General features: G+C 49.6%; 1 protein-coding gene across 2 annotated transcripts in view; it reads left to right on the top strand.

Annotated features, from left to right (window-relative positions):
- Nucleotides 1-19,065, top strand: part of HIVEP3 (HIVEP zinc finger 3) — a 129,766-nt gene that overhangs the window by 27,170 nt on the left and 83,531 nt on the right. For both annotated transcript variants that reach the window (XM_060089630.1, XM_060089629.1), the window contains exon 2: nt 2,039-2,236. The gene's annotated coding sequence lies outside the window, so the exon portion shown is untranslated. The remainder of the gene's footprint in view (nt 1-2,038; nt 2,237-19,065) is intronic.

Raw genomic sequence — 19,065 nt, 5'->3', positions numbered from 1 at the left:
CTCTGTGCACAGGGGGTACTGTTACTTACCCTAAGAGGCCAGCAGATGTGCTCTGGGCATTCTGGGGAAGCAGGACTTAAGTCCAGTTTGGCAGGAGCTGGGTGAGCCTTCTGAGGAAGGATGGGTAGGATTTGGCCAGGTAGACGTGGTTATGGTGGGGAGGGGAGTAGCATGTGAGCAAAGGCTCAGAGGTGGGAAATTGTAGACTATGTTTATAGAATAACATGTTCTGAGACATTGGTGTTTCTATACTCGGAGGTATAGAGCCAGCTGTTTTTATTAATAATTTGAGATCTGTTGGAGGGCATGAGGTCAGATCTGGAGATGATGGAAAAACATGGAGTGGTGAAAAGTTTGGGTGCCTTGGACAACAGAATTGGGAAATCACAGACAGGAGCCACAGAGCAAGTTCAACCATTCCGCTGTGTGGTGGTACGATGCTGCCCTGGGGTGTGGGACAGGGCTGGCTGGATTTGAGAGCAGCAGGTATAGCAGGGAGGGGACAGCAGAGGGGCTTCGGTTAGCTGTGCATTTGTAGGAATCAGCCGTAGGATGTAGTTGCCAAAACATTAACTATTCCAAGGCTGTGTCAATATAAAGCATGGTGCCCAAGAGAAGGAAGGTGACAGTGCCCCAGGCCTGCGTGCAGGTTACCCCAGACCTAGATCACTAGATGCACTGGAATAGTATCCATAGTATGACATGGGCTGAACCACGTGCCAGGCATGGGTCTAGGCCCTTTACATGTACTGAATTGTTAAAACCCTGGGAGGTACTTGCCATTCTTAGCCCCCCTCATCAGGCACAGCAAGGCTCAGCAACTTTCCAAAGCAGAGGTAATGAGGAGAAGGCCCAGGCTGGAACCCAGGTATCCCGGCCTTAGGTGCCCTGTTCTCAGCCACCACTCCACACCACCTCCAGCAGACATACCAGAGTACAGCTCAAGGCAGCAGCGTGGATGTGACACGCCATGCTAGATTCAACTAGGACAGCTCAGGCTTTCTAGATCATGAAACATGTTCCTCTGTATTTTCTTGTTTGATTCTTACCACAGCCTGATAAGTTGATTATTAAAAACTGGTGCAGTAAACGTTGTTGCCTCCCTTGGCCCTGAATGCTCTGTTTTGTTTCATGGTTTGGGGAATACAATGCACACTTATGTCTATTATTGCATTAATTCTCACCCAGGCCCCAATACGGGTCACTTTTGCAGGTTGTCTTGGTTTTTCTCTTGCCATGTAACAAATTACTCCCAACACCGTGGCTTGAAACAACCCTCCTTTGTTAGCTCACAGTTCTATAGGTCTGAAGTCCGGCACAGAGTGGCTGGGCTCTCTGCTCAGGGCTGAAATCAAGGTATCTGTAGGCTGAGTTCTCATCTGGAGGCTCGGGGGAAATGCCGCTTTTCCAGGCTCATTCAATTGCTGGAATCCAGGGCCTAGGGGGTTGCAGGGAGTCAGCAGGGGGTTGCTCTCAGCGCCAAGAGGCTGCTCTCAGGTCCTTTCCACACGGCCCCCTCCACCTGCAAGTCAACAAGTGCATGTCAAATCCTCCCCTTGATTCTAAGCCCTGTGACTTCCTCTTCTGTGACAAGCAGAGAGAAATCTGCTTTTAAAGGACTTTCTCAATTAGGTCAAGCCAGGGAATAATCTCCCTATTTTAAGGTCGAGTGCGCCCTATAACAGAACCTAATTGTGAGAGTAAAATCATTATATTCACAGGCCTAAGGATCATGAGTGATGCATACACCAGGGGGGACAGGAAACCTAAGGGCCGTCTTAGAATTCTGCTTACTTACTGGTGAAAAAATAGCAGCTTATAGAAGTTAGGTGCCAGGTACAAGGTAGAATATGGTAGGTGCCAGGGCCACCACGCCACACCGTCTCCCCAGGGATCATGGGGCTCTGGCCTGGAACCAAGACAAGCAGCCTGGGAGGAGTTGGGGCCTGGGCTCCTGGGACCAGGCAGACACTGTTCTCTGTCTGAAGAAGTTGACCAGACAAACTCTTTGACCATGTTTTTCGACCGTCCCCTGCAGGATTCGGGGTACGAACCAGGCAGCCTCAAACTAGTTCATGGAGGAGCCTCAAGCAACACTGGCCAGGAGAGCTCTCCCTTCCAGAGGGAAGAGCAGAGCGTGAGAGGAGGCAGCTGCTGCAGGAGTGGACATGAACGCTGGTTTTCAAAGAGAACAGCGTTTTAGTTTTGGTCATCGAAAGTGGTGCCTTCAGCACAGGTAGGAAACGGGCGGTCAATGAATATGCTTGCTGGGGGTTCCATGGGGTCTTTCTTGCCTGAGCTTGCTAGAGTCCTTCCTCTTTAAAATGGATGATGATGGTGATGATGGTGATGATGATTGCCTTCCTTGAGCCTCTGTGAAAGCTGGACGTCCTCGGGACTTCCTTGGTGAGGAGTAGAAACCTTGAGGGCCAACACTCTTTCACTGCCCCACACTGTCTCCCCCAAAATGCAGTCCTGTCTCCCCAGTCCCTCAGTTTCCATTCTGTCCTTGGCAACAACACCGCTTAAGGAACCACGGCCTCCCTACATGCCACCCCCACCATGCCGTCCTGCTGGCCAGCTCCACCCACTGCTCTGTGCCCCACCTCTGCCTCCCAGGATGGCTCTTGCCTAAAGAGGCCCTGCCACCCCCTCCCTAGTTAGAACATCACAGTGGGTATTGAAGACAGAGCAACATCTTTCAGGGCCCTCCCGGCTATGAAGAAATGAAAGGATGTTGGGTTCTCAGCCCAGGCTGCATATTAGAATCACCTGGAGTTTTAAAACATTCCAATAGCAGGGCCCCATCTCCAGAGAGACTGCCTGAATGGCCCTGGGAGAGGGCCCCAGCATGGCTATATATATGCCCATTTAATATGTTTTTAGCTCTTCAGGTATGAGTTGTGGTTTCAGGTTAGAAGTTCAGGCTGTGAGTCAGGTTAGGTGTGTGGTGTTAGAAGCTCTTTGGGTCAGGAATATGTCTTTGGATGTTTCGTCTGGCTGTGGAGTGCATCAGAATCACCCAGGGAGAAGGAGAGGGAGGGGGAGAGTGCCTCTTTTTTTAAAAAAAAATAGACTTCTTGGCCCACCCAGGCATGTTCTCTGAATCAGACTTTCAGGAGGTGGAGACACAGGCATCTGTGTTTTTATTCTGATGCAGCCAAGGTTTGGGTGCTCTGGGGCCTCTTTCTGGGGCCTCTGGAGATGCTTATCCTGTGTTTGGGTCTGTGGGCTCAGCTGTGAGTCCCAGCGGGTGCTTCCCAGCCTGGTGTGCTGTGAGCAGTGCTCATTCCCTTTCTCCAAGCAGAAGTGTTCTCCCTTACAGAGAGGAGGACGGGGACTCAGGCAGCCCTCAGAGACAGCATCTCTGTAGCTGTCTGAACTGTCTGGTGGCTGGGCCTGGGCCTCTGCCCACAGCTCTGCCATACCACGTGGACCCCCCTAGACTCAGGCCACAATCAGGGTTCTCCAGAGGAGGTGGAGGAATCATCCCCTGGACTCTGATGAAGAATGACTGGGCATTTAAGCCTCAGTTTGAGGACATGTTTGATGTGGTACCTAATAGTGGAGGCTCTGGATCTTCCCAAGTTCAAATTCCAGTTCCAGCCTTTACTGCTTTGGGAGGGAGATTGCTTAGACTCTCTGCCTCATCTTTCTTCCTTGGAAAATGGGAGAGTCATGGCTCTTGCCTTACAGGGCTGCTGACGAGATACAGGTGAGGCCCTGGGATGTTGCCAGACACCTAGCAAGGGCTCCCCAACATGAGCAGCCCTCTGACTCATGCAGGCAGGTCTACCACCACTCCGCCCTCCTCACTGCAGCCCTGTGACACGTCTGCCATACTGTGCCATCTGGTCCTGGTACATGAGTTCCTAAGAGAGAGGCAGAGTGAAGTTAAGGGCCGCTGCTGTGCGTGGGACCTGGCGCTTTGCAGACAAGACTGAGTCCTGCAGAAACCACAGTGAGGCTGGTTCTGTTGCCTCTTTTGTACAGGAAACTGAGAACAGAGAGGTCCAGTAATTTAAAGACAGTCACACAGCTAGTAAGGAGCAGAACCTCTGGCTACAAAAGACCCAGTACTTTCTTCTCCACTAAGATGCTTCCGAAAGAAAGGCAGTAACAGCTTCAAGGAGGACTTCTCCCCCAAGAGTATCTACCTTTTAATAGAAATCAGTAGCACCATAATACAAACGAATGGGTCCCCCTTCCTCGGCATCCTGGGATACCTCATTGTACCTCGATTTAACATTTGTCTCCTGTGCACGTATCACAGTTAGCTGTACATGGTCTCCTCCCCTATAGCAGTCTCAGGGAAGGGTCTGAATTTATTCAGCTAGGTGTGCAGTAGATACTTGAACTATGCTGAAAGTAGAAACTTCTGAGGGTTGCAAGCAGAGAAATTGGGACACTGTCATGGGGAATACAGATGGGGGAATCCTCCCCAGACCTGGCACTTGCCCTTCCCTACTTCACTCTCAAACTCTCTTTTTTATCCACGGGGGCCCTGGCAGCTACATGGAAGCATCTGTAGGGGATGGGACCGGCCCAGAGGGAAATGAGCTGTCAGTTCCAGTGAGAAATCTGGTCCCCACCCCTTCCCGTGCTCCCTCTGGGGAATACAAGCATACCTGATTAATGGGGTGCTGACTCAGTGCTTCTGGAGTGTCCAGGCACTCAGGGCCCACTGCTGGCACAGCTTCCCCCAGCCACCAGTGGGGAGGCTGGAATATATGGCATCTGAATGAGGTGGAGGGCTCAGGCCCAGGCTGGCAGGGGTGCCAGGTAGGAGCTGGCCGCGTGCCGGTCTTCTGTGGCCTTGCAGAATCCCCCGTGCCAGGGGGGGGGCCCATTAATACCATTTGAGGCTTGGGAACGGGTATATTGGAATTATTTCAGAGCAAGGAGTTGTGGAGTCATGGCCCCTTGCCTTTAGTACAGGCCTGGACTGGGGCTCTCTCCAGAATAAAGGTAATTTTTGAATAAGCGATTGGAGGATGAATCTAATTTGAAGATGGGTGTGAAAGCATTTTCTTAGCAGCAAAGCTTTCTGCTAGTAGTTTTCAAACGTTTATAGTTTTAGAAACCATTTTAAAAAGTCAAATCCTTCATAGAATGCGAAGTTAAAGTGGTAGTTTATTAACACACATTTATTTTCTAAGTTTAAAATGTTAACATCTATTTATTATGAGAATCCATTAACAGAACAATGACTCCGCTTTGATGCATAAAACATTGAAAGCTCAGGGTCTAGATCAAGTGTCAGCAAACTACAGCCCGTGGGCCTAACCCAGGCTGCCACCTGATTTTTGTAAATGAAATTTTATTGGAACGCCGCTATGCCATTCGTTTAAACATTATTTATGGCCGCTTTCCCACTCTAATGGCAGAGTTGAGTAGTTGTGACAGAGACTGTCTGTCCCACAAAGCCAAAAATTTTTACTATTTGGCCCTGTATAGAAAAAGTTTGCTGATCTCTGTTCTAGATGATCATTGTATCGGAATATCAGCTGTAACATCCAGGATTGCTTTGTCATTTTTGTTTTGTTTGGCTTGGTTGCACGATATTAAGAAAATTTTAAATAAGACAATGTGAATTGGTAACAGATTTCTCATAGCTGATCTTGCGGCCCAGGATGGTCTTCAGTTCAATGTTGTAGACATTTAGGGAGGAGGAGAAGGGAATTCTGGTTTGCATCACTAACAGTGTCAAACATTTTCTTGGATTCCTTCTTATTACAGCACTCAGGAAGCACACAATCATTTATGACATCTTCATGATAATCCATGTAATCCGTTCTCATATCACTGAAAGCTTTAGCATGTACTTGTTTGTGTGGTTTTACAGAAGTGTGTATAGTCCTGAATTTTTAAAACAACAACATAAAGATGCCCAGTTAGAAGCTCCAGTCCTTCTAGTTGAAGACACATCTCAATACTGAAGTTCAAGATCCACCCAGGCCTTAGTCCAAGGTCTGTACAAACCAGGTTCCGCTGGCCGCCCCTGTTGGCTCGACTCCGTGTTACAGTGTGCCGTCGAACATGTTTGGAAGTTCAGGTCCGTTTTCCATAACAGATTTATTAATAGGAGTCAAACTATATTTTTAGAATAAAATTCTCACATGACATTTGAAGAACCTCTGAAACACCTCTGCACAACAGAGTTTGTAAACCGCCCCTTCGGCAAATATTAGTGGTTCTTGTTTCTGTGCTGAAGGATAACAGAGGAGCTAAGGATGCTGAGAGTTGGGGTTGGGAGGCAGAGGAGTAGGTAGTGAAAGACGGTGGAGGAGGGAAGTGGGGGGATGCTGTCCACGGTGGAGAGAGTCACGGGGCAGGGAGCGGGGGGTGGTCAGTAGTGGGAAAAGTACTTGGGAAACACAGAGAAGCCCCAGGAGCTCCTGCCAAAGCTGGAGGTGTCTCCTAACCGTTGTTGGTGACTTAAACACAGCCCTCCGGAGCTGCTCCAATAACTTCCAGCCATGGGCTTGGAAGAAGAGGTCCAGAAGATTAAAATATGCTCAAAGACATGGTGGGGGAGAGTGTGGAAGGCTCTTACGAATCGCTTCTAATCATCATGCCGAGGACCTCTGAGGCCACTCAGCAGATCCGGGCAGGGGAGGGGCGCAGGGGAGAGGGAGAGGGATGGCCGAGGGGTCCTCTGGGTCAGCATGCCACGCTGGTTTATGCAGGAGGAGGACACGTGAGCATGTGCAGTGCTTGTGAGTGACCTGGATGGGGACAGATGTCAAGGCCCCAAGGAGGTGGTGACTGGTGTTGGGCAGTGGCTTTGGGCATTCGAGGCAAAGCCCATACAGCCAAGAGTAAAACCCAGGAGTCCCGGCTCCCAGGCCCCCTGCCTTCCCCTCGGAGGGTGCGAGGAAGGGAGGGGCAGGCTGGTGCCTTCGGGAGGCTGTGGGCTGGAGAAGGCCTCTCGGGAATAAAAAAGCACAAGTTCTTTCTGAGGTTTTGCTGCTCACCCCACAGAAAAAGAACAGTGTTAGATTTTAAAAGGGTGACCTCATTTTTTTCTTATTTACATAGCCCTGTTTGTTTATATAGCCCTTTAGAAATAGCAAACGTGTGCTAAGCTTAGTGCTCCCCCCACCACCAGCGGCAGAGCCACTGTGTGGGGAGAAACACCTTTTCATCTAAGAGAGGGGCAGCCTTGTTTCCGAGGACAGATGGGAGCAAAACAGGACAGGTAGGAAGTTTCGTGGTTTTTCGTGTCGCTTTTCCAAAATAGCCACATGCCTGCCTCCCACTTCCTGCCTGGCTCGACTCAGGGTAGGTTTTCTCCTGCAGAGGACTTGTGTTCTGTGAATCCTCAGGGAAGCTTGAAGAGATCCATCAACAAGCAAACAGGCTCGACCCCGGAGACCTTGAGCTTGGCACTTTGTGTCCCACCTCTGCTGCTTACCAGCTGTGTGACCTTGGGCAAGCTGATTCACCTCTCTGTGCCTCATCTGTAAAATGGGGATAACAACACTACCTGCGGTGGCTGTGCAGATTAAATCAGGGAGTATGTGTGAAGGGCTTAGCCCAAGGCGGTCACACAGCAACTCTTAATAAATCTCTTAATCCACAACAGCGATTGTGATATGCATCCCCGACCTGGACAGTTAGTTATAGCAGCTTCCCAGCCACCTTCCCTTCCTGCCGGCGTGTCTGCACCAGCCCATCCCTATGTTGGCCCAAAATAATAGATAAAGCACCAATCTGACCGTACTGTCTCTTCCTTAAAATCCACCCAGAGCTTTCAAAGCCTGTGGCCAGGATCCACGACACTTTCTTTCGAAATGGCCAGGTGTAAATCTTTTAAGCTTTGCCAGCCATACAGTCTCTTGCAGCTACTCACCTCCATCGTTGCTCCGTGAAAGCGGCCATGGACAGTGTGTAGAAGAACTGGCGTGCCTGTATTCCAGTAAAACTTCATGGACGAAAACAGGCAGCGGGCTGGACTTGCCAACCTCTGACCTAGAGACGAGTCCAACTCCTTAGCTCAGCATTCTTAGTCCAGCCGTTCCCATCATCTCCATCCCTCTTCCTCCTCCTCCCTGGCTCCTGGGGAACTCCTCACACTTTAATCCTTTGCGCATTCTTTCTGGACTTTCCTCCCCTGCCTCCTGTGTGCCCCTCCCCCATGGCATTAGGAAGCTTTGCTCTGGGATTCTGTGGTCCCCTATCTTTACTCCTACTCTGTCTTTACAGTTAGAGCACCCCCAGGCAGGAACTCTGCCAACCTCCTATGACACTGCAGTGCATGTTTTGGTCTTTGTAGATGCTCAGTAAGTGTTTGTGATCAAACACAAAGATCTGCGAGAAGACGGTTGCCCTCAGGGAGCTTATGGGCTGGTTAGGAAGCTAAGATGTGAGCTGGTGAAAAGCCAGCCAGCAACCTAGGCAGGAAACGAGAGTGCATGGATGTATCGGGATACCGATGACAAGTTGGAGGAAGGAGAAGGCATTTGAGTCGGACCTTACAGGATGGAAAAAAGACTCCCAGAGAGAGGGAGGTCAGGAAGGCTTTCTGTGCTGGGGAAATGGCAAGAGAAGAGCAGACTCAGTTCTGGGTTCAGCGTGATGAATGGACAGACCAGTAGGGTGAGGGTCTGATCAGGGGTTGGGTGGGTGGTGAGGGCGTTTGGACTTTATCCTGCGAGCCAGAATTTCTCTACGTGTGATCCACAGCTCCCTCCGCTCCAACAGAATTGCCTGGGGTGTTTCTTTAAAATGCAGTTTCTGGGGCTCTGTCCCAGACTGGAGGCTAGGAGCTGCAGGGGGTTCAGGCCACGGTCTATAAGAAGCTGCAACATTGTTGGGGGTGATGATCATGAATATTCTTCAGATTGACGTCACCTGCAGGCATCACAGCCAGGCTGGGGAGAGTTGAGGTAGGGATGCTTGATCTTCTCCCAAAGCAGATGAGGACACTCAAGCTCAGACATGGCAAGTGACTTGCCCAAGGTCACACTGCAAATTACTTGCAGTTATGGGCCTGACTAGTTCTGGAACAGGGCCTGGGGTGGTCCTGGAGATTCCACAGAGGGAGGAGGGACAGGCATGGTGACTGTCCCAGTGCCCAGAACAGCCTGGTGCACACTGGTACTTGGTTAGCAAGTGCTGAACAAATGAGGGAATGGGTGGGGTGGGTGGATGGATGGATAGTATGAGGGCAGAGGAGAGTGGAGGTAGTTTTGAGATAGTTCTGATGTTGCAAGCCTGAAGGTTTAGAAGAATAGTGATACCAGAAGCATAGGAGAAGAAAAGATGAGTTTGGTGCTAAGCATATTGAATTTGAGAGGCCAGCAGGATGGCCAAGCCAAGAGGTTGGCAGCTGGAAAGGCAGGGTTGGGGAGTTCCGGGGACAAGGCAAGTGATGTGTGCAGCTGTGGAAGCTGCTAGTAAGACAAGGTGAGAAATGTAGAGAGAGACAAGTAGGGGATTAAGGACCAAAACCTGAGGAACGAGCACAGGCATCCAGGAAAAAAAAGGTTCGGGTGAAAGAGTCAGAGAAGTGCTCAGAGGGCCGGGAGCGGAGTCGGGATGGGCCGGGGCAGACGGAGAAAAGAGAGATTTCACCAGCCAGTCACCTGGGTAACTCAGCTTGGGCCCCCTCTTTAGAATAAAACCAGCCAACCTCAAAGAAATTGTGCCATAGGTAAATAAAAATGTCAATCCAAATAAAACCAAAATCACGAGTTTCTGTTTGCTTGGGATTTGTGCTCCCTCCCGGCAGAACTGCAGGTGTGGGAGAGTGGGCGAATCCTGGACCCGCCTGTCCCACCTGTCAGGGCAAGCCCTGCTGTTTTGTCTCTGCCCGGTTCTGGTTGGCATGCTTCCTGGGGATCACTCTGTTGCTTGGAGCCTTCGCCTTCCTCTCCTGTGCCTCACTTTCCCCCTTCCCTTCCACCTCTCTCGTTATTCATCCAACAGATATTTATTATTGGGAATAAAGCTCTGTGCAGAGGAACTCAGCTGAGGCCCCTAAACACAGCGGGCCTATAAGTCACCCACTGGAGAGATTTTTTAAAAACATAGAGAGATTCCTGAACTTGCAAATTCAAGTTACCTAAAAGCAAGAAGGAGCCAGCAATGTCTGGGTCCTCACAGCCCCATCTGGGCCGCTTCTGTGCGGCTGCCCCTGTGAATGAGCCATTCTGGATCAACTCTGCCTGGGCTGGGTCGGCGAGACACTGAGGCCCAGGTGTCAGGGTGTTTCCCCCATAAGGCCCTAAAAATATAGCATCTGGGCCAGCTCTAGCTGGCCTCCCTGGAGCTTTCAGAGTCTCTCCTTTCATTGATTCTGCTTGTGCCACCAAACTTGTCCCTCCCTCCACCCCTAACACACACACACACACACACACACACACATGCACGCACACTATGTCACAGTGACACCAGGACCTCCGTCACCATCATCCATCCTCAAAGGGGTAGATCACCTTTAAAATCAGCCCTGCCTGGACAGATGGTACCACGCACCGTTTTAAGTGACAAAACACACACATTTCTGCCTCTGAATATATTGTCACCTTATCACATATTGTTTTGTGAGATATTAAAGATATGAACATATTATCTACAAAATAAATATCAAGGTATTATCTTTTACTTATATAAAGTATGTAGTAGATGACAAGATGACATCAGGAAAGGAAAGGAATCAAGTGGTTAGGGCGGGCCCACCAGAGAAGTGGCATTTGAGCAAAGACCTGAGGGGTGAGAGAGTGAGCCCTGGGGCACCTGGGGAAGAGTGTTCGGGCAGAGGCGGGATCCTGCCAGGTGGGAACAGCAAGGAGGGCAGTGTGGCTGGAGGGGCAGGGGTGGGGGCGGAGGAGGAAGATGGTGGCAGAGGGTGAGTGTGTGCAGATAATTGAGAAGCTGCTGGAGGTCCAAGCCCTGGAGTGGCCTGATCTGCCGAATGTTCTGGAAAGCCCAGCCAGCTGTGTGTGGAGACCACACTGCAGGAAGCCAGGGCAGCATGGGAGGCTGGTGCCGGCATCAGGAAGCGATAATGTCGCAGACCAGGGTGGCAGCTGAGGCAAGTGGTTGGGTTCTGGGTATAGTCTGAAGGCAGAGCCGACATGAGCAGCATGTCCACCAGCAGACGGGATGTGTAGTGTAAGGGAAAGAGATTAGGGAGGAGAGCCCTGCCGGTACTCACATTTGCTCACTCTGCTCTCAGGCTAGTCAACCTCTCTAAGCCTCAGTTTCCTCATCTGGAAAATGGGGCAGTCGGATCGATAACTTCCCAGATCTCTTCTGGCTTGAAAACTCACCACTTCAGCTTAGGTTACTGGTGGCTGGCTTTAAGGATGTAGGGTGGAACTTGTGCTTTAAAAAGGGGGCTTAGGGCTTCCCTGGTGGCGCAGTGGTTGAGAGTCTGCCTGCCAATGCAGGGGACACGGGTTCATGCCCCGGTCTGGGAAGATCCCACATGCCGTGGAGTGGCTGGGCCCGTGAGCCATGGCCGCTGAGCCTGCGCGTCCGGAGCCTGTGCTCCACAACGGGAGAGGCCACAACAGTGAGAGGCCCGCGTACCGCAAAAAAATAAAAATAAAAATAATAAAAAAGGGGGCTTAGACTAGACACAACTGACAGAGAGAAAAGGGAGAGGAGCATTCCAAGCAGAGGGAACAGCAGGAGCACAGACTAGGGGGCAGGGTCAAGAGGCCCAAGAGCGATGCTGAGGAGCAGTGAGCAGACTCCATGGCTGGGGCCGAGGACCTTGGGAGGAGGATGCCGGGGGCTACAGGGATGGTCACACTACGCCCTTTGGAATAAACCAGCAGGTTCAGGGCCCGAGCATTTTTTGCAAATACTGAGGCCCTCAATTTTGAGCCTTTTCAGATGGATACACTCAGGCAGGAAGGAACAAGGCTTGGCTGCTGTCCGGGGAGAGTTAACCTCCTGGCCCGGCATTGCATAACCGCAAAGCCTGATGAGTGCAAGGAGACTCTTCTGTGTGGCAGCCAGAGTGGCAAGCCTGGTGGCTCTGGGCTCTGGCACCGTCCCGCAGCGGAACAAACAGCCCTCCCTTCCTAGATAATGGCCCTCATTGAGCATTGTGTCCATGGCCAGCACCCAGCGCAGGGCAGCTTAGCCTGGGTAAGTTTCCTCTCTTGGCTGCTTAGCAAAATGTTTACACTAAGCCTTTCTAGTAAGACGGTTCCTACGAACCAGCAGGCGGAGAAGCTAGAGAAAAGTGCCCCCCAGCGACCCTGCTCCCGGCTCAGAGAAATGCTTTTGCACACCCCACGTGTGAACCTGGGTTGGTCATTGCCCTCCAGGACTCTTTTGTAAAATAAGGCATTGAGCTGGAAGATGCGTGAAGGTCTGTCTGGCTCCAAAATTATTGGCATTTTCTCTAAGTGAAGAATGAGTCCATTTTCTCATTGGGTGGGGATAGAATTAGTCTGTCCTTTAATATTTCACAAAGGGCCTTTTTCTCAGGAAGGCATGTGTGTGATTGGGGGGAGCTGAAGATAAGAACTCTGAACCCTACCAACTTGGATCTCTCCTACTACACCGTTGGCACCAGCAAAGATGCTGGCCCTCTGTGCGTGTGTCCTTCAATGGGGAGGAGGTCACCCCAGAGGATGCTGCACTTTAAGAGGTATCTGGACCAGCCGTAGGGGACACCAAACCATGTGGACAGAGGAACATTTGGGGAAACTGGAGTAGAGAGGACTGTCATCAACCATCCTAGGGGTCATCCTGGAGAAGAGGGGTCAGAGGTGTTCTGTGGGGTCCTCGGGACAGAATCAAAACCAGTGAGTGAAAATCGCATGGCTCATCCTTAGGAAGATGCCTAGAACAATAGGCCCCATAATACTCCAGCCCAAAACACACATACCCTTTGACCCATGGTCCCACTTCTGGGAATCCGGCCTATGGAACAATAGCACCAGTCCGTAAAGATATGTGTACAAAGGATGTTTATTGCAAAATTGCAGTGGCAAAAAAATTAGAAAAAAGTATGAAACTCAACAGTAGGGAAGGCTCAAAGGTATTATGTTCAACCCGTGGCCCATCATTCAGCTATTAAAAAAGAATGAGGGGATTCCCTGGCAGTCCAGTAGTTAGGACTCTGTGCTTTCACTGTTTCACTGCTGAGGGCCTGGGTTCAATCCCTGGTTGGGGAACTAAGATCCCCTAAGCCAAGGTGTGCGGCGTGGCCGAAAAAAAAAAAGAGAGAGAGAGAGACAACCCTGTGTCTGTTTAGAAAGGCAGTGGAGTGCAGTGGTTAGGAACACAGAGGCTGGAGGCAGACTGCCAGGGTTCAGATCTGGATCTCGCAAACTGTGTTACATGACTCTCTGACCATCTCTTTGGTGAAGGAGGAATCATAACAGTGCCTGCCCTATAGGCTTGATGCACGTGCCTGGTATATAGGAACTGCTCAAAAAATGTTGGCCTTTGACCTAGAAAGATTGTCCGTGAGAAAAGCAAGGTATGGAGCAGTGTACACAGGGTGATTCCGTTTTTACAAAAACAAAAAAATGCTTCCCCCACCCCCCCTTGAAAAAAAAGAAGAGCAATTGCTGCCACCCCAGGTCTTGACTCCTGAGAGCAGTCCCTAAGGGAGGCTTGTGTCGTGGAGAGGAGAGTGCACCAGTGCTCTGGAAGGTCCCTTCCAACCCTGAGACTCTGAGACTTTGTAGGCCCATCTTGTCAATCTCAGGGTACATCCTTGCCTGGCATTTGACCCAACCAAATAGTCTGCTGTTCACAATATATATGCCAGGAAAGACTTGTCATTTTCACAGACAAGGAGCAAGGACTTGTTGGTGGCTTGGTTTTATACAAATGCTCATTGCCTCAGTGTGGTGCTCATTCGTGGGGCCCATGTGGATCCAGCTGGGACTCTCCAAGTGGGGCCCAGACCCCACTTGGCTTGTGTGAGCCACACCAAGGATGCCATGGCCTAGGCTTGAGATGGACTCTGCCTCGGTTGGCCTCAGACACACTCGGATTCACCCCCCGCCAAGTGCCACAGGCTTCGGGAGTAGAGGGAGAGATGGCAGGCTGAGAAGACCCCCAGCTGGGGTGTACCTGACATGGAAGTCAGAACCATTTCCTCCGCTCCAGTTAGAGCCGCTTGAGATGGGCGTTATATTAGCAGAGAGAAAGCACACTTGTTTAAAGGGCTAGTACTAGATTTATTCATGTATTTAACAAATACATTTAAATTTTTAAAAAATATTTCAACCAAACAACGACAGCAAAATACACAATAATAGAACAAACAGTGGTAAACCCACTAACCCGCTTAAAAAAGACTTCAGCAAACACAGCAGAAGCTGCTGCATATCCTTCCATAATCGCACGTCCCTCCCCGCGCCCCCCCAGAGGTGACCATCCTCCAGAACTTGCTGTGAACATCTCAGGGTTGTTCTCTGAACACCTACTATGTGCCAGGCAGAGTGCTGGGTGCCGATTCACCCTGGGGAACAAAACAGACACAGTTCCCACCCTCATGGGACTTGTGGAGTTGGGTGAGACCCCGGTCCCTCTATTAGAGGCCTTTGGTGAGCACCAGTCTTTGGTTACATAAATGGTCACCTGTCCATCTGGGGCAATGACAAAGGCGAGCCTGGAAGAAGTCCTGATACCTGCCCTGTCACCGGCCTTGTGACTGGGGGCAAGTCTCCTGAGTGTCGGTCTGTCACACATGAGCTTTGAACTAGATGACATTCAAGGGCCTTCCAGCTCCATGATTATGGGGGGCATGGGGGAGCCTAAACCACATCTGCCCAGGGACCTGCTCCATCACTCTGGCAGGTGGAGGGGGTGAGGGGGAACTTGGCTGTTCATGAAAGGGGGGCGCACCCTCGTGCATCCGAAGTGAAATGGTGGGGGGAGGCTTTTGTGCAGGACACAAACCACTAGTAGAACATGAGGTGGTTTTAGGGGAACGTGGGTGAAATACATTTTTTTAAGAGTAATTTCTTACTATTAAAACAGTTAAATAAAAACCTAGAGTTGAGGGCTTCCCTGGTGGCGCAGGGGATGAGAGTCCACCTGCTGATGCAGGGGACACGGGTTTGTACCCCGGTCTGGGAAGATCCCACATGCCGCGGAGCGGCTGGGCCCGTGAACCATGGCCGCTGAGCCTGCGTGTCCAGAGCCTGTGCTCTGCAACAGGAGAGGCCACAGCAGTGAGAGGCCCGTGTACCACACACACAAAAAAACCCCTAAAGTTGGCAGTTACACCCATGATCCCTACTGCTAAGATGAGGCTATGTTTTAACAAGTCAAATTCAAGTCAATGTAAATTAAAGTTTTATATAAATAACTGTACAGATGGTATGTGTTTCTGGCGAAACGTGGCATGGTGGTCACCAAATGGCACAGCATTTCCCAAACAAGAGCTAATGATGTAAAGGGTGGGGCCCACCTGGCATCTTTAGAGGCCGGCAGAGCCAGCCTGGAGCTGGCACGTCACAGGCCAAGAAGTATTGGAGGAATGACTTCATGAATGGCTCCCTCTTTGAAACAGCAGGAGAGAAATTCCCTTCAGATCTTAGTGCCAAGAAGAGCTGTGCTTTTTCTGAGAAACTGCTGTGTTTATCTTCAGGACACTGAGAAGGTACGACTAACTGTGTTGTCCTTCCTTCTTTTACTGCCAGGAAGCCCTACCCTGAACCTAGGGCCCAAACAGAGCCACCACGTGGGGCTCCTAAGCTACTTATCCATGGTCTTTTACCCCTTCTGCTGTAGACCTTACGTCTTCCATTTCCCCTGGGTTGATGCATCATTTTTAACTCAAGCTCCGATTTTGTTTGTGTAAACCACCTCAGGTCCTCTGTGGAATAAAGCAAATTAAAATTGAAAAATAAAAGGGAAATTAATTAATCAATTCCTGTACAAACTGCCTAAGACCAAAGCATTCTTGGAGCTACTTAGCCTGTTGGGATTTCCTGCTAGGAGGTGCTGCTTCCCTACTAATGTCTGGGTTAGACAGAGACGGTGGTCACTGACGGTTCTGCACCCCTAGATCTGAACCAGCCAAGCGCTGGGGACCCACTCCTCCAGGAGTTGAACTTTGAGGCCACCTCAGAAATGGGACTCTCTCTCCAGACTCAGGGCTGGGCATGGCTCTCTCCCTACCAGAGAATCGGGTTCGCAGGCAGCTGTTCCCTTGGGCATTCCTGAGTGCACTACAAGGCTCTCAGTCCCCCTGTGTGATTGGTTCCTACCAGCTGGTTCTGCTGCTGGCCCTAGACTGCCCAGACTGTGACAACATCTTCTGTCTGACTCCCATACTCCCCAGTCCCGTACATCTGCTGCCAGACCCTATGCTGTCCTGAGGGCTCATAGCGCCCACTCCAAACTGTATGATCTCCCTGGCATTATGGCCTCAGAACCTCTGGGGGCCAGGGTGCTCTCAGAAGCACCATGAAATACTAATATTTTTAAAGCAAATGAGTAAAAACATTATGCTAAGTGAAAGAAGCCAGACACAAAAGACCATGTTCCATTATATGAAATGTCCAGAATAGGCAAATTCATAGAGACAGAAAGTAGATAAATTAACAGTTGCCAGGGGCTTGCGGGGAGGCGAATGTGGATTGACTGCTAAGGGGTATGGGGATTCTTTTTGGAATGATGAAAATGTTCTGGAATTACATAATGATGGTTGCACAATCTCGTGACTATACTAAAAACCACTTAATCATACATTTAAAAGAGTGAAATTTATGGAATGTGAATTATACTAGATACCATCTAATAGAGCAGGTTCCAAAAAGTTATATTCATGAGAGAGACACTCAAAGTTTAGAAAATTCTACTTATTAATAGATTAATATCGTCACTAGTCTTGAAAATGAATACACCCCCTTTTCCAGAAAGGAATCAAGGTGACTTCTGTAAACTGTCCGTTAGCTAAGGTTTTCCACAGTTAAAACTTCATTCATTCATTTGTTCTTTCACTCACAGACACCCATGAGTGCCTACCATGGGGCAGGCACAGAGAACGTCAAGGGAGTTAAAAACACAGTTCTGGGGACTTCCCTGGTGGTCCAGTGGTTAAGACTTTGCCTTCCAATGCAGGGGGTGCAGGTTCGATCCCTCGTTGGGGAGCTGGGGTCCCGCATGCCTCGCGGCCAGAAGGCCAAAACACAAAACAGAAAGAATATTGTAACAAGTTCAATAAAGACTTTAAAAATGGTCCCCATCAAAAAAAAAAATCTTAAAAAAACAAACAAACAAACAGCTGTGCTCTATAAAATCTGTAGCTGGAGATACGATATGTGAAACCATCAGTACAGTGAGGGGTACGATAGAAACTGTCTTGAGCCCAGCATGTAATAGTAAGCATTCAAAAATTGGCAGCAGTCTTTGCCACAGGAGAGGGGAGCTATGAGTGACCTGGACAGGGAGATGGGTGTGATCCTGTTTGGGAAAGAGAAATCGCTCACTTGGGCCAAAACCCATTAGGAAACCCATTTGGAGAGGTTTGTGGCATGTTAGAAGGACTTGGAGTTCTTGGGAAGGGAGTGGGGAGTCCCTGCAGGCCAGTGAGCAGGGCTGTGCCTTGCCTGGCACCCAGGGAGGTGACTCAGCAGCCAGCAGTCCTGGCTGCCCTCCACCACTCCCTCCCCGGGGCATCCCTGTAGTTCCCCCTTCTAGGTGCCCCAGAGCCTCCAGGTCCGTGCCCTGGAAGGGGGGCACCGTATTAATCCTTCCAGACTCATGGGGACAACAACTAGCAGAGGCCACCCCCTTTCTGCATGACAAACAAGAAACACCCTTGGGTCTCCTGAGTTTCTGGGTGAAGGGAAAAGAGACCAGGATTTCAGGGTCTCAAGGTCCCACCCCTGCCCATCTTCCAACCCCTGCCCATGTGTCTTTTTGAATTATGGTTTTCTCTGGGTATATGCCCAGTAGTGGGATTGCTGGGTCACATGGTAGTTCTATTTTTAGTTTTTTAAGGAACCTCCATACTGTTCTCCATAGTGGCTGTATCAGTTTAGATTCCCACCAACAGTGCAAGAGGGTTCCCTCTTCTCCACACCCTCTCCAGCATTTATTGTTTGTAGATTTTGTGATGATGGCCATTCTGATTGGTGTGAGATGATATCTCATTGTAGCTTTGATTTGCATTTCTCAAATAATTAGTGATGAGCATCTTTTCCCGGACAAAACCATAATTCAAAAAGACACGTGCACCCCAATGTTCATTGCAGCACTATTTACAACAACCAGGACATGGAAACAGCCTAAATGTCCAGCAGCAGAGGAATGGATAAAGAAGATTGGTACAAATATACAATGGAATATTACTCAGCCATAAAAAGGAACAAAATTGGGTCATTTGTAGAGACGTGGGTAGACATAGAGACTGTCATACAGAGTGAAGTAAGTCAGAAAGAGAAAAACAAATACCGTATATTAATGCATATATGAAGAATCTGAAAAAATTGGTATGGACGATCTTATTTACAAAGCAAAACTAGAGACGCAGACATAGAGAACAAACGTATGGATACCAAGGGGGAAAGGGGTGGGTGGGATGAATTGGGTGATTGGAATGGACATATATACACTATTGATACTGTGTATAAAATAGGTAACTAATGAGAACCTACTGTATAGCACAGGGAACTCTACTCAGTGCTCTGTGGTGAATGCTCTGTGGTGACCTAAATGGGAGGGAAATCCAAAAAAGAGGGGATATATGTATAGCTATATATGTATAGCTATACAGCTATACATGTATAGCTGATTCACTTTGCTGTACGGTAGAAACTAACACAACATTGTAAAGCAACTATACTCCAATAAAAATTTTTTTTTAAAAAGGTGAAAGGTGGTGGTGGGGCTGGCCTCATAGGGCTCTGGATGGGGGCACTTAGGAAGATGATTCTAGGCCCTGATGAATTAATTTTTCACATCAACATACCGCTCCTGGTTCCTGAGTTCAGGATACCATGTTTGTCAGGGCTAAGGATGGGCCAGGAGCACAGAGTCCGATCCTGGGTGCAGATCAGGGAGCAAGATACCCTCGAAGAACATTGGTCTGAGAATGAGAGGCCTGGGCTGTGGATCCCGCCTGGT

This window comes from Mesoplodon densirostris, chromosome 2 (assembly GCF_025265405.1).
Source record: "Mesoplodon densirostris isolate mMesDen1 chromosome 2, mMesDen1 primary haplotype, whole genome shotgun sequence".
Taxonomy (NCBI): Eukaryota; Metazoa; Chordata; class Mammalia; order Artiodactyla; family Ziphiidae; genus Mesoplodon; species Mesoplodon densirostris.
Note: the sequence above shows the minus strand (reverse complement) of the source record. Positions and strands in the feature narration are given on the sequence as shown.